Below are 14538 nucleotides of genomic sequence, written 5' to 3'. Positions count from 1 at the left end.
CCTGGAGCACACCAAGTAAGGCCGAGTTGGGGGACCTGGGAGTTGGGGAGAAAGCTGGACTTTTTTGGGGTGTGTGTGTGTGTAAAACGGACCCTGGGCAGAGTTTATTTCAAAACAGACAGACACAATTTTCATAAAGAGTTTTGCAAAGAAAAACTGGTCGGAGAAAGTCTGTCTGTCTCAACACGATCCACTTCGACAGATGGTTTGGGTCAAGTTTTTTTCCCACCCCCTGGTCCAACAATGTCTTCAAGATCTTTGGTTCCTCGCATCCTCTCTCAGATGGGATCTCTCTTCCTGGAGGGCACCTGGTTGGGGAAGGTGGACCTAAGCCCCCTCCCACCCTTTGCTTAACGGAGGACTCCTGCAGGACTCCTAACAAAATAAAATTCAAGGGTGAAAAAAATAAGGTTCTACATTTAGGCAAGAAAAACCAAATGTACAGGTATAGTACAGGGCAGGGGTAGGCAACCTTGGCTCTTTTATGACTCGTGGACTTCAACTCCCAGAATTCCTGAGCCAGCCTGGCTCAGCTTGGAAACCTCTCCCTCTCCCCTCAGCATGGCTGGCTCAGGAATTCTGGGAGTTGAAGTCCAGGAGTCATAAAAGAGCCAAGGTTGCCTACCCCTGGTATAGGGGGTACCTTGCTCAATAGTAGTAACTGTGGGAGGGATCTAGGAGTCCTAGTGGACAATCCCTTAGATGTGAGCCAGCCGTGTGCTGCAGCTGCCAAAAAAGCCAACACAGTGCTAGGCTGCATTAACAGAGGGATAGAATCAAGATCACGTGAAGGGTTAATCCCACTTTACAAGGCCTTAGTAAGGCCACACTTGGAATCCTGCATCCAGTTTTGGTCACCACGATGTAAAAAAGATGCTGAGACTCTGGAAAGAGTGCAGAGAAGAGCAACAAAGATGATTAGGGGACTGGAGGCTAAAACATATAAGGAACAGTTGCTGGAATTGGGGATGTCCAGTTTAATGAAGAGAAGGACGAGGGGGGACATGATGGCAGCCTTCCAGTATCTCAGGGGCTGCCCCAAAGAAGAGGGAGTCAAGCTATTCTCCAAAGCCCTTGAAGGCAGGACAAGAAGCAACGGATGGAAATTAAGCAAGGAGAGAAGCAACCTGGAACTAAGGAGAAACTTCCTGACAGTTAGAACAATTAACCAGTGGAACAGCTTGCCTCCAGAATGCTCCAACACTGGAAGTTTTTAAGAAGAGACTGGACAGCCATTTGTTTGAAATGGTGTAGGGTTTCCTGCCTGAGCAGGGGGTTGGACTAGATGACCTCCATGGTCCCTTCCAACTTTTATTATTATTATTATTATTATTATTATTATTATTATTATTATTATTATTATTATTATTATCATCATCATCATCATCATCATCATCATCATCATCATCATCATCATCATTATCATTATCATTATCATTATCATTATTTCAGTTTTCAGCCTCACCTCATTCTTCCTTCGGAGGCTGGACATTCATGAGGCAGGAGACCCCTCTGGCTCTCCCACCCATCTTCTGCTCCGCTTCTCTCTCTTCCCAGATCCGTTGGGTGGAAACATTCCTTAGGGGAAAGTCCCACCTGTCCCGTTGGGAAGCTTTTAGACGAACAGGAGAAGCCCGGTGTCCTGGCAACCAGCCGCCCACCTGCTCCACATCGTGGGACCTGCAAGGAGGAGACCTCACAGGGCAGGTGAGCGAGCCACATCCAGAAGGACCAGGTGGCCCATTAGCCACAGAGAGGTTTAAGGCTCTCCTGATTCCTTTCCTGCAGTTGTGGTTTTCTGTTCAGGCTTCACCTCCACCTCTGATCTTAGTGTTAATAGTAGTAGTAGTAGTAGTAGTAGTAGTAGTAGTAGTAGTAGTAGTAGTAGTAGTAGTAGTAGTAGTAATAATAATAATAATAATGTTGGAAGGGACCTTGGAAGTCATCTAGTCCAACCCCCTGCTCAGACAGGAAACCCTATACCATTTCGAACAAATGGCTGTCCAGTCTCTTCTTAAAAACTTCCAGTGTTGGCGCATTCACCGCTTCTGGAGGCAGGCTGTTCCTCTGGTTAATTGTTCTAACTGTCAGGAAGTTTCTCCTTAGTTCTAGGTTGCTTCTCTCCTTGATGAGTTTCCATCCGTTGCTTCTTGTCCTGCCTTCAGGCGCTTTGGAGAAGAGCTTGACTCCCTCTTCTTTGGGGCAGCCCCTGAGATACTGGAAGGCTGCCATCATGTCCCCCCTCGTCCTTCTCTTCATTAAACTAGACATACCCAATTCCAGCAGCCGTTCCTTATATGCTTTAGCCTCCAGTCCCCTCATCATCTTTGTTGCTCTTCTCTGCACTCTTTCTAGAGTCTCAACATCTTTTTTACATCGTGGTGACCAAAACTGGATGCCGTATTCCAAGTGTGGCCTTACCAAGGCCTTGTAAAGTGGTATTAACACTTCACATGATCTTGATTCTCTCCCTCTGTTCATGCAGCTCAGCACTGTGTTGGCCTTTTTGACAGCTGCAGCACACGGCTGGCTCCTATCTACATGATTGTCCACTAGGACTCCGAGGTCCCTCTCACCCATTCCAGTTGATCGTCCCTTCTCGTTCCTCTGCTCCTACAGAAACGGCTCTATCCCCAGCCACAATCCTGATTTCATTTCATTTATTTATTAAATTTATATGCCACCCATCTCGCTTCACGCTCTGCCGCCCGCTCTGTTTAAGACTGGAGCATCCCAACTTCGGCAACTTTAAACCTTGTGGACTTCAACTCCCAGAATTCCCCAGCCAGCCATTTTAAAGTCCACAAGCCTTATAAAGTCCGGGATAAGGTCTCCTGCCTTGAGCAGGGGGTTGGACTAGATGGCCTCTGATGTCTCTTCCAGCCCTAGGGATCTATGTTCAAAGCTTCCAATCTGCCTAGGTTTTTCCTTTCAGTTACCTTCATGTCCCAAAGGTGCTTTATTATAATAATAATAATAATAATAATAATAATAATAATAATAATATATAATAATGATAAAGTTGGAAGGGACCTTGGAGGTCATCTAGTTTTCTTTCAAAAGGCAACTGGACTTTCTTATTTTGCTTGAAGACATTTCGCTTCTCATCGAGGGAGCTTTTTCAGTTCTGACTGAATGGTGGAGAATGGATTTTTTTTTAATAGAGATTTTATTGATTTTCTTTTACATATATCTGTTAATTTCCCAATCAACGAGCTCTCTGGGGTTAACTATGGTAATACGTATTTGATTCCTAACCCTTCATCCTTTCCTCTAACCTACAATAAAATAAGTCCCAAGTTTGGTAGTAAACCTGTGTCTTTTTTATCTTTCAATCTTATAGTTAACCTGTCCATCTCTACACATTCCAATATTTTTCTGATTATTTCTTCCACTGATGGCAGTCCTTCATTCCTCCAATATTGCGCAAAGATTATTCTCGCTGCTGTAGTGACGTGTAAAATCAAATATAGACTCTGTTTATTTTTCTATTCGTTAGCAATCGTCTGCTCATTAGCACTCTTTCTGAGACTGATTGAGGCCACTTGGAGGTTTATTTGTGCCCAGATAAATGCCCAGGTTTATGCACTGATAAACCTCCAAGTGGACTCAATGACTCTCAGAAAGAATATGAGCGATCAGATGACTGCAAGGAGTATAAATCCTTCCCTTCCCCACCATTCAGTCAGAACTGAAGAAGCTTCTGGGATGAGAAGTGAAACGTCTTTAAAGAGAAACAAGAGGCGTAACGATAACATACATGGCGGGGGGAAAAGCAAAGAAAAGAGACAAGGTCCGTTGTTAAGAGAAGAATTAAAAAAAATAGAATTTGAACTACAAAAGAAAATATTGAAAAGACAAATGGAAATAATAAAATATCCATTAAATTTAACAGAATCGAAAAAACTGGCACAGCAAAGGAAAAGGGCAAAGTAAAACTTTTTTTGAAAATGCAAATAAACCAGGAAACCGGTTAGCTTATATTAAACTTAAAAAACAGAAGGAAAAAAAATTGATAAACAATGTAGTAGCTGTTTTTAATTATAGTGTATAGTATAATTATAGCAGCCCAGAGTTGTTGGCAGACATGCGTGGTTATAGAAAAATAAAATAATAAATTTTAAAAAAAGGAAAGTAAAATAAAATAAATAAGTAAAATAAAAAACTGAAGTAAAATAAACAGTAAAGTAAAATAAATAAAATAAAAATTGAAAATAAATAAAGTAAAATAAATAAGTAAAATAAAAACCTGAAGTAAAATAAACAAATTTATAATTTAAAAATGAAGCAATTAAAAGAGATCATTAAAGAATACTATGAGAAACTGTATGTCAAGGAAGAAATGCCGTGGGAGAAAATGACTCGATCTATGGAAGAGAATAACTTACCAAAAATTCCAGAAAATGTTAAGACTGTGTTTAGAAAAAATAAGAAAGTCCAGTTGCCTCCTAAAAAAGCAACTTTGGGACAACCATGTCCTGGAGGACGAGAATCTCCCTAACCCAGGGGTAGGCAACCTTGGCTCTTTTATGACTCCTGGACTTCAACTCCCAGAATTCCTGAGCCAGCCACGCTGAGGAGAAAGGGAGAGGTTTCCANCAGGAATTCTGGGAGTTGAAGTCCACGAGTCATGAAGGGGCCATAGTTCCCCCATGCTAGCTCAGGAATTCTGGGAGTTGAAGTCCTCGAGTCATGAAGGGGCCATAGTTCCCCCATGCTGGCTGAGGAATTCTGGGAGTTGAAGTCCGTGAGTCATAAAAGAGCCAAGGTTGCCTACCCCTGCCCTAGACAGATTCCCTCCTGGTTTCTCTTCCTTCCTCAACCAGGGTGCCCAGGGCAGGTGCCACTTCCGATGGGCATCCCCTTGGCCACTAGGAACAACGAAAGGCAGTGGTGGGGGTCTCTCTCCTTTGGGGTTTAATGCCAGTGGGCATAAGGGGAGCCTGCCTTGTCTCGGACGGGCCTGGTGGAACAGCCGCAGGGCTGAGTGGTCCCCTCTCCCCTTGTGTAGGTCGAAGCAGGAGGTGGCTACGGACCCCGAGGGCCCCCCGCCGAAGAACAGCTTCAACAACCCTGCCTATTACGTGCTGGAGGGGGTCCCCCACCAGCTCCTGCTCCCAGAGTTGTCCCCGGCGACCTCGGCCAAGCCCCCCACCCCCCGGAACAAAGTCCAGATCACGGTGCCCATCCAGCCGGAGTCCTGGCGGCCCCCGCAGCCGCCCACCCAGCGGGCCGAGGAGAACGCGGAAGAGGAAGAGACGGGGGTCCTCAACCTGCCTCCCCCAGACTTCCCGCCCCCTCCCTTACCCAAGTCGGTGGCCTTGGAGATGGCGGAAGGGCCCTTTTACAGCCCGGTGGGCGTCCGAGGGGAGGACCACCTGGCCGGCAAGCCCCGGGCCACCGTGGTCTTCAGTGAGCCCCTGAAGGCCAAGCCCCCCAAGCTGCACCCCAGGCCAGCCCCGTCCCTGGGGGCGGGGTACCTTCTCGACCCCGCCGGCGGGCCCCAGGTGGGACCGGGCATCCTGGACGACCGCTCCTGCTCCGTGCTTCAGATGGCCAAGACCCTCAGCGAGGTGGAGTACTCCAGCGGGGGCGGCCTGGGGAGGGAGCAGGCGGGCCGGCCCCCCGCCCACCCCGGGACCAAAGCGAGGCTGGATCTGGCCCACCGCTGCCTGCCGCCCGACTACAGCCGCCCGGTGACCTTCCCTGCCCGCTCCATCCGGGAGAGCATTGAGGAGGACCTGGCGGAAGAGGTAGGCAATTTTGGGGGGGGTCCCCAAGAGAATTCCTAGCAGGAGGGTCCCGTTCTGTGCTGCAGGCAGACTCCCGGGTTGAGGCCGTTATTTGTGAATGGTGTCACATTGGGGGGGGTGCTAGAAATCCCCCCCCCAATACCATGGTGGTGCTGCCCCCTGATGGCTGCCCCGGCTGGGTCCCTGACCGCCGCCTCCTGCTGCCCCTTCGCAGGAGGGCCCGAGTGCCGGCTCCAGGCGCAGCGAGTCCAGCGTGGGGGAGTGGCTGAGGGCCATCAGCATGGAGCGATACGAGGAAGGCCTCATCCACAATGGCTGGGACGACCTGGAGTTCCTCAGGTGAGTAGGCGGTGGGCAGTTTGGTCTAGCGCAGTGGTTCTCAACCTGTGGGCCGGGACCCCATTTGGGGTCGATCGGCCATTTCACGGGGGTCGCCAAGTAAGGCTGTCCGCCATTTTTCCCCCTTTTCCGGCGGGTGCCTTACCTCCCTTGGGCTGGGCCAGCTGGTGGTCGGCCTGCTCCGTCTCTGCCGCTTGCCAGCTACGCCTCGGCCGGCGCAGGGGGCGGAACCACACATGCGCGGCGCTCCCGGGCAGGGAAAGTCCTCGACTTACGACCGGTTGGGTAGTCCTCGACTTACGGCCGGTTTAGTCCTTGACTTACGACCGGTTTAGTCCTCAACTTATGACCGGTTTAGTCCTCGACTTATGACCGGTTGGGGGTCGCAGCATTAAAAAGATTGAGAACCACTGCTTTAGCCAAAGAATGTTAGTTTGAACTACCTAGTTCAGCCCTGCTTGCTTCTCTTCTGCTGCTGCCCCCTTTGGCCACCAGGTGGCGCTTGTTCCCCAGCAGCTGCAGGACAGATGTGCTTGAAACCTCTCTGAGAGAGCAAATTTGGAAATTTGCTCCTAGACCAGTGGTGGCGAACCGATGGCACGGGTGCCAGAGGCGGCACTCAGAGCCCTCTCTGTGGGCACGCGCGCCATGCTCCGGAGATGGCAACCGTCCCTCTTCAACCAGCCGCCCGCTAACTTGCGAGGTCCCACGTGGCCGGATGCATCCTGGCATGGCTGGTTCCCCCCCCCCCGGTCCCATCCCTCCTGGCCTCGCATGCTCTCCTTTTCCCGGGCACGACCCACTGCATCGCCTCCTCAGCTGTCGGCCGTCCGTCCAGCTCAGAGGGGGCTTCTCTGAACTGCTGGTGGCGGGCTGCGGTGCCCCAGAGTGCGCCGGTCGAGGGGCTGGCAGGCTGTGGCTGCTGACGGACACTGTCAGCCCCTATGCCAATGGTGGCGAACCTATGGCACGCGTGCCAGAGGCGGCACTCAGAGCTCTCTCTGTGGGCACTTCTCTGAACTGCTGGTGGTGGGCTGCAGAGCCCCAGAGTGCACCGGTCGAGGGGCCGGCAGGCTGTGGCTGCTGACGGACACTGTCGCCCCCCCCATGCGCTCGCTGGCCTCTGTGTGCGGGGGCCGATGGTGTCAGGCAGCAGCTGCCCCGGCCCCTGGCTTGCCTTGCCCTGAGATAATGGTACCCCCACCCTGCCTCGCCTCACCCCGCAGGACGAGCCTCCTGCCCACCACCCCACCTGCCAGAGACCCCCCTGGATCTCCCCCAACCCTGCCCACCCCCCACAGGCGTCCCTCCCCACGAGCAACATCGAGGTGACCACGCCCACCTTGGCCACACCCATCCAGTCTGCCATGACCACCACAGCCACGCCCACCCAGTGGGCCACGCCCCCCCCAGAGATAAATAAGTGGGGTTTAGGTTGCAGTTTGGGCACTCGGTCTCTTAAAGGTTCGCCATCACTGTTTTATTAATTCCTTACACTTCTAAGTCTGTGATTGTGTTATTTTCTCATCTGTCCTTCCTCCTCCTCCTCCTTCTGTTTCTCCCCCCCTTTTGCAGTGATATCACCGAGGAAGACCTGGAAGAGGCCGGGGTGATGGATGCCGGCCACAAGCAGCTTCTCCTGGAGAACCTCAGGCTGAAGAAATAGCCGGGACTGCTGGGGGCGACGTCGGCCCGCTCGCCAGATGTGCCTTCCCCGTCCGGTTTCACCCTCTCCCCCCTCACAGCCGCCCACCGAGGGTCCACCTGCCGTCTTTTCCGGCCATCTCCCCCTGGAGGGGAGGATCGAAGCCCACCTGTGGCCTGCAGCCCCCGTTTCCAGATGTGGCAGGGACAGCTTTGCTCCTGGAGAACCGGGGGGTGGGAGGGTCCAAACAGCTGGAAGGCGACATGGCCTCGGCCTGCACGTGGGTTGAGGCTGCCCTGGGTTAAGTTATTCTTATTTATTGCCACGCAAGAAGGACCCCCCCCCCATGTTTTTAGTCCTTACAGAACCCCATTCCCCATCCAGCCTAGTTCACATCTGTCCTGGGAGGGGAGGGGGGTTTCCCAGGAGAAGACCACTCCCTCCTCCCCAGAACTGCTAATGGGGGGGAACCAGTGGCTCCAGGCTGCCAGCGGGCGTCCCTTTTGGGACCACCAGTCATACACACACACACACACACACACACACACCCCTTCAATTCAGAGATTGGAGGCAGCCGGTGGAAACTCCCTTTATTTCCCAGGGTGGGGCAGAAATTGGGACAGGGAGCGGAAAGGACGTTCCAGAGCCCGTTTCTCACACACACACACACACACACCCCGAGAAAGGACTCACGGGCGGTGAATTGTCACGTTGCTGCTGACGGTCAGCTTTTCTCCTGCGACCCGCTTTGCGCCGTGGGTCTTTCGCTCGTCCCACCATTTCACGTTTCCTGGAAACTTTTGGGAAGTTTTTCAAGGTCCAGCCAGAAATCTCATATATTTTTTTCCCCCCTAAGAAAAGTCTCTCGCTTTTGGGGGCATTTTAAGCCTTAAACCAGGGGTGTCCAGACCTTGGCCCCTGGAAGACTTGTGGACTTCAACTCCCAGAATTCCCCAGCCAGCCATGCATGGGGGAATTCTGGGAGTTGAAGTCCACAAGTCTTCCAGGGGCCAAGGTCCGGACACCTCTGCCTTAAACCGCCATACATCTCCTCCCTCGAGGGTTTTAACCGTCCCGTGGACGACAATCTCCAGATTAAACTCAGGTAGTCTCCGGGAAAGAAGACACACACACACACACACACACCCTGGAGTGGCAGTGCCAACTCTGGTAGAATGCTCTTGGACAACCAGGGTGTGTGTGTGTGGAGAGAATCGAGAATCAAGCTGCTGGAGCCCTGGACCACCACTTCTCCATGAGGTCCTCTACCTTGCTTGGCAGAAGCTGCCGGTTCTCCAGAGCAACCCATCGTGAAGACGTGTGCGTCAACCCCTGGCGGATGGACCCTATGCTGAGCAGTTGTCCAAGCTGCAGAGCTGGGATCTCGGCCCAGGATGGAATCTTGTCTTGGGGGGGGGGAGGATCTAGTGGGGATGGTTGATGCCAGAGGCACGTTGAAGAGTCCCACCACCTTTGGCTGGAGGTCCACCAGCTTGGAGGTTCTCCTATCCACCTCGTTGCTTCACCTCCTTTCAACCAGGGCTTTCATCCAGCAGATCCCACCTGGGGCCAGCCTTTGTTCATCTTGACTCGGGAGTGATCTGGGGGGGCAGGGGGGCTGCTCCCCTTACTCCGTGCCAACCGCAGTGCCTGCAGAGTCCGTTTCGGTCCGGGTTCAAGGCAGCCAACGGCCGGAAGCCAAGCCGTTGCCTTAGTTCTGCTCTTCTTTCTCTCGGGGGTTGAGGGGGATGTCCTCCTTGCACCGTGCCTTATTTTACACTAGGGAGGTGTGGGGGAGGTGGAGAGGTGGGGGCTCCCTCCCCCTCCCCCCCCTTACAAGAAATTTCAAGGTAAATCGAACCCAATGGGAGCCTTGTTGAGGGGTTTCAACTTAGCTTGAATCCCGGTTAGTGACTTAAGAGTCTCTTCCTGCCTCTCCTAAACCTCGTTGATAAAGAGTGTTGACATTGTTGTCTTTGTTGCCGTTTGATTGGCACAACCAGGGCTTCTCAAGCTTGGCGGCTTGAAGATGGGTGGGCTTCAATTCCCAGAATTCCCCAGTCATGCAGCACAGCTCCCTCCCTCCCTCCCTTCCCTCTCCTTTCCTTCTCCCTCCCTCCTGTCTTGTGTTATTGTTTCCCTTTCCTCTTCTTCCTCCCTCCCTCTTCTTCCTTCCTTCCTTCTTTCCCTTCTCCCTCCCTTATTGTTTCCCTTCCCTCTTTCCTCCCTCTCTCCCCCCTCCTTCCCTCTCCTTTCCTTCTCCCTCCCTTATTTCCCTTTCCTCTTCTTCCTCCCTCCCTCTTGCTTCCTTCCCTCCTTCCCTCTCCTTCCCTTCTCCCTTCCTCCCTTTTTTCCCTTCCCTCTTCTTCCTCCCTCTCTCCCTCTTGCTTCCTTCTTCCCTCTCCTTCTCCCTTCCTCCTTTTTTCCCTTCCCTCCCTCTTCTTCCTTCCCTCCCCTCTCCTTTCCCTTCTCCCTCCCTCCCTTATTTCCCTTCCCTCTTCTTCTCTCCCTCTTCTTCCTTCCCTCCCCTCTCCTTTCCCTTCTCCCTCCCTCCCTTATTTCCCTTCCCTCTTCTTCTCTCCCTCTTCTTCCTTCCCTCCCCTCTCCTTTCCCTTCTCCCTCCCTCCCTTATTGTTTTCCTTCCCTCTTCTTCCTCCCTCCCTCTTCTTCCTTCATCTCTCCTCTCCCTTCCTTTCTTCTCTCCCCTCTTACCTTCTTTCCGTCCCTTCTCCCTCCTTTCTTCTCTCCCTCACTCTTCTTTCTTCCCCTCCCTCTGGTCTTTCCTGTCCCTGCCTCATTTACTCACATCTTCCTTCCTTCCTTCCTTTCTTTCCCTCCCTCTTTTCTTTTTCACTCTTTCCCTCCCTCCTTCCTCCTCATAACAAGCTGAAGTCCACCCATCGTCAACGCTCCCAAAGTTGAGAAGCCCTGGGCATAACCGTGGTTCCATGACTGGAGAAGACCCTTGAGGTCCCTCGTGGAGATTCTGCTGAGAACCTCCATAATTCCCAGCTCACGGGCACGGGATCTGGGGAAGCTGGGAGTTGTAGTCCTCCCCATCCAGAAGGTGTGAATGGAGAAGAGTCTGGGATCAGGCTTCTGGGCCCTTCCCCACCTCAACGAAGCGGTTCTCCCAGACGGAAATGAAGGATATTCTGTGTTTATTGTTCCTTTATTTGGTTCCTCTGCCACTTGGGGAGAAGTCAGTGGTTTATGCTGCCTTTTGCCTTTTCTCTCTTCAGTTATTACTAATGTTTGGTGTGAGTTTAACTTTACTAAATTCTACTCCGTTGTGATCTGTGTGCGTGTGTGCTTTTTAAAAGTTTAATTTAATTTCCATTTGAAACTCTTTGTATGCTTAATATCTTAGCCTGTGGAAGAAACGGATGCAGGTTTCTTCCTTGTCCTGTTCAGATTTCATGCCTTCGATTAATACGTCATGATACAATAAAAGGGCTTGTTTGCGTACCAACGTGCCCTCCTTTTCATCGTTTCCTAGCTAGAAGCGGATAACATCGCAAACCAGTTTTTTTGGGGGGGTGATTGAGCACATCTGGAGTGTTGTGAGTGCTGTGGGAAACACCTGCAGAATGGATGTTGCCTCGGGACAAACAGAAAAGAGATTTGCTGACCGATTCAGGTAACCCTCAATCAAGAAAGTAAATTTAACACAAAACATACAAGGAACGGTTGCTGGAATTGGGTCTGTCTAGTTTAACAAAGAGAAGGACGAGGGGGGACATGATAGCAGTCTTCCAGTATCTCAGGGGCTGCCCCAAAGAAGAGGGAGTCAAGCTATCCTCCAAAGCGCCAGAAGGCAGGACAAGAAGCAACGGATGGAAACTCATCAAGGAGAGAAACAACCTAGAACTAAGGAGAAACTTCCTGACAGTTAGAATAATTAACCAGTGGAACAACCTGCCTCCAGAAGCTGTGAATGCTCCATCCCTGGAGGTTTTTAAGAAGAGACTGGACAGCCATTTGTCCGAAATGGTGTAGGGTTTCCTGCCTGAGCAGGGGGTTGGACTAGATGACCTCCAAGGTCCCTTCCAACTTTATCATTATTATAAGATAGCCATGCCTGTTCTGGACCAGACAGTTGGATGAGAATTGTATGTTAGAATGTTTGGCATTTAAAAGGTTAAGCGCTGTCTCCTTAAGAGATGGCTTATGGGTAATGTAGTTTAGTTGTTCAGTGAATCCTATGTTAACAAGTCAGTCGGAGGGGCTGCTAAGTTCATCACAGGATATCCTGGCTACGTGCCAGTTTGGAATGTCTTTGAGATGAGCATGGGAACGCAGAAGGACAGACCCTGTCTTAATTCATGCTAGAAGTTGATATGGAGGAATTATTGTTTTTACTGACGTAATGGACAAATGTACAGCTTCTGGATGCTTCTTCAGAGATGTAAGTTTCTGTTAAGGATTCCCGGATTAAATATTTGTTTAAAGCCATTTCGTTAACTGCCTGATCTTGAGTTATAAAGCATCTTAATTCAGGTTCCAGAATAATGCCTCTCTGTAAACTAATTTTTGCTGTCTTCATTTGCTGGGTTCCTGGAGCATCCGTGTTTTAACACGCCGGCTGGGGGATTCTGGGAGTTGAAAGTCCACCCGTCTCAAAAGTTGCCAAGTTTGGAAAACACACTTCGATGGAAGCCAAGGGCCTTGTTATACCTACTTCAAACCTCCAAGAAACATCTGGAGGGAAACAGCAGCTGAAAAAGCAAGCCCACTCCATTGCAGACCCTAACTCGTGTGAAGCTGCTTCCTCCACCACGATGAGGCAAGCCACACCTGCAAAGGATGCCCCAAAACGTGGCCAGCCCCCTGCCATCCCAAGGGCCCTTTGTGGAGGGCGCAGACGGGGACCACGGCATTGATGGGAAGGGACAGTAGCTGAACATCAGAAAGACATCTGGGCTAAATCAGAATGCATGCTGTCCATCCTCGTTCTTACTTTCAAAGAAAGCTATAGAGTCAGTTTGGTCTAGGGCAGGGGGTCTTCCAACCTGGCCCTTTGATGACTTGTGGACTTCAACTCCCAGAATTCCTCAGCCAGCGTGCCTAGCTGAGGAATTCTGGGAGTTGAAGTCCAGGGGGGTCTTCCAACTTGGCCCTTTGATGACTTGTGGACTTCAACTCCCAGAATTCCTCAGCCAGCATGCCTAGCTGAGGAATTCTGGGAGTTGAAGTCCAGGGGGGTCTTCCAACTTGGCCCTTTGATGACTTGTGGACTTCAACTTCCAGAATTCCTCAGCCAGCGTGCCTAGCTGAGGAATTCTGGGAGTTGAAGTCCAGGGGGGTCTTCCAACTTGGCCCTTTGATGACTTGTGGACTTCAACTTCCAGAATTCCTCAGCCAGCGTGCCTAGCTGAGGAATTCTGGGAGTTGAAGTGCAGGGGTCTTGAAACTTGGCCCTTTGATGACTTGTGGACTTCAACTCCCAGAATTTCTCAGCCAGAGGAATTCTGGGAGTTGAAGTCCACAAGTCATCAAAGGGCCAAGTTTCAAGACCCCTGGTCTAGTAGATAAGACACCTGACTAGAATGCAGGGGGCCATGAGCCCAAGCCCCACCTTAGCCATGAATGTTGGCTGGGTGACCTTGGGCCAGTTGTCCGTCTCTCTCTCTTAGCTCTACCTACCTCACATCGTTTTTGTGGGAAAAAGAGCAGATGCGTTGGACATGTTCACCTCCTTGAATTATTTGCAAAAAAACAATAATAATAACAATAATAATAAAGGCAGGATACAAACAAATAAGGCAGTCCAACGGAAGTCTCCCTTGCGTCCTTCAATAAATTAAGTTTATTTGGATTAGCAGATTTTGCAAATCAATAAATTACAGAGCGGGGGGGGGGGAAACAAAACAAAACAAGCAAAGCCACACAGAACAGCTGACCAGGGATGGTGGGGGACCCAGCTCAGTGATGGAGAGAGAGGAGCAGACACAAGCTTTGAAAGAGACCCTTTGGACGTGGCTAGGAAGCCCACTGGACTTCTTTGGGGCCACCACGGTGCCTAATTAGCCTTTCCTATTTAGTCACCTCTCTGGGTGTGTTAGACAACAATTCCACCAGAGTCTGGAAAATATGGGGCGGTAAAAGCCCACCCTTCTTGTAGGCCTCTCCCTGGAAATCCTATCTACCATCGTGGTTTGTCTTCCCCGCTTTTTCAGTTACTTGTTCTGACTCCCAACCATGGATCTCCAAGACCTGTCTTCTCTAAACCAGGTTAGATCCTGATCTTCACCTCTGGAAGAAGTCTCGGTTAATTCCGCCCATACCCAGCATAGGATGGAGACATCTGTGGTCTCCACAAGGTGATGCTACTGGAGATGTTGCTGCGTAGAGAAGGAGGGTCCCAGTCTGGTTCTTCAGAGGTCCTATCAAATTGAAAGCCACACCTTGGGCATCACTACAAAATATTGGCGGCTAAGAACCTGGTTAAGAGGCTAAAGAATAGGTGAACCATTAATTGGGACCCCAACTTTGATTCAGGCTTCTAGCTATCCTAATTTGTGTCAAGACTGGAGGACACCAGAAGGTGAGAACATTCGTAGAACATTGCTTTAATCCAGGGGTGTCCATCCTTGGCCAATTGAAGACCTGTGGACTTCAACTCCCAGAATTCCCCAGCCAGCCATGAGTTAGGGTTAGGGTTGGCTGCGAAATTCTGGGAATTGAAGTCCACAAGTCTTCCAAGTGGCTTTAATCCAAGAGTCTTCAAACGTGGCCCTTTGATGACTTGTGGACTTCAACTCCAAGAATTCCCCAATCAGCCATGAGTTAGGGTTAGGG

Source organism: Protobothrops mucrosquamatus, unplaced genomic scaffold, assembly GCF_001527695.2.
Source record: "Protobothrops mucrosquamatus isolate PMUCROS unplaced genomic scaffold, P.Mucros_1.0 scaffold4156, whole genome shotgun sequence".
Classification (NCBI taxonomy): Eukaryota; Metazoa; Chordata; class Lepidosauria; order Squamata; family Viperidae; genus Protobothrops; species Protobothrops mucrosquamatus.
This window is presented reverse-complemented; position numbering follows the sequence as displayed.